Raw genomic sequence first — 1,353 nt, forward strand, 5'->3', positions numbered from 1 at the left:
AAAAAAAAAACATGAAAAAGAAAACATTGAATGAAAAGAGTGCAGAAAGAAGAAAACAATTCTTATATCTGCCCCTTATTTAAAAATAAATAAATAAAATAAAATAACTTTAAACAATCACTTAAAATTAATCACTTTAATATCCACTTTAAAGCTAGGAATAAAAATAAACATGTTTTGTGTTAGCAGAATTTAATTTTAACTTTAAAACTTATCCAACATTAATAAAACTTACCTCAAGTTGCCTTTTTGGACATGCATGCATAGATTTGTACAAATTGTACTTGAGAGGATATTGTTAGAGCCTCATATAAAACCAATGATGATCATGATATCGGAACTGGATCGTTATCATCCAATATTCAGACTTAGGTATCAGGATCGGAAGTTTAAAAAAGTGGATCTGTGCATCCCTACATGTAATAGAACATGTTTCCTCAAAATAACAAGACAACAAATATATAAAAAAACAAAAAGGCTACTTCTTCATCAGAAATCAGGACAGTCATGCTGCCAACTGATTCAAGGTAAATATGTCACTTAAAGGAACATTCATCACGGATCAAGCCATTGCTGTTATATATTAGTGTCATACTATTAAATGATGAAACAGGGAGGAACACAATAGAACACTCAAATCACAGTACAAACCTTTTTTTATTATTATTATTATTTTGAGGAAAAAAAAAGCTTGTTTTCTTGAGATAACAAGATAAAAGTAGCTCGGCTGTTATGCTAATTTGTGATATTGAAAAAATATATATAGCAAATTTAATATTAGAGTTAATGGCAGTTCTCAGCTTCCATAAAACACAACAATGATTAAAGGACACAATTTGGACACCATATAATGAGTTGTTTCACTGTAGGCTCATAAAAAGGAAGCCTGAAACAGTCACAAACAGCCAAGCACATTAAACAAACACACGGCTGACACTTAAGATGACATCCAGGCAGTGCCACAATGAGCGCTGTCTCACAGCAAACAGTAAAAGCTAACTGACACGTGATTGTTGTGGGAGACAGTGTTTGATATAAACTTTGTTGGGCCACTTTTATTTTCACACAGAACTTTTAAAGAGACTTGCAGCTCCTCAAACTTTCTCTTTTTTTTTTTGTCTCAGTGCATTTAAGAGCAGAAGCAGTATCATCCAAAACGTTAGTTTGAAGGACCAATCAGGGCTCCAACAGTGCTTGAAAGATGTATAAAAAACAGCATGTGTTAGCATTAGTTTTACACTAACACAAGAAATTGTATCAATAAAAGCAAACAGACAACTGAGAAGATATTGTCTTGTTGCAATATTCACTAATGCATACACAAAAAAACTCCAACATCATTTGTCCTTATAT

At 32.0% G+C, this 1,353-nt stretch overlaps 1 protein-coding gene across 5 annotated transcripts in view; it reads left to right on the plus strand.

Moving 5' to 3' along the window:
- The window catches only part of celf6 (CUGBP Elav-like family member 6), a 175,474-nt gene that overhangs the window by 20,666 nt on the left and 153,455 nt on the right, over positions 1–1,353 (plus strand). The window lies entirely within an intron of this gene.

Source organism: Nematolebias whitei, chromosome 2 (genome assembly GCF_014905685.2).
Source record: "Nematolebias whitei isolate Nwh7 chromosome 2, NemWhi1, whole genome shotgun sequence".
Lineage (NCBI taxonomy): Eukaryota > Metazoa > Chordata > Actinopteri > Cyprinodontiformes > Rivulidae > Nematolebias > Nematolebias whitei.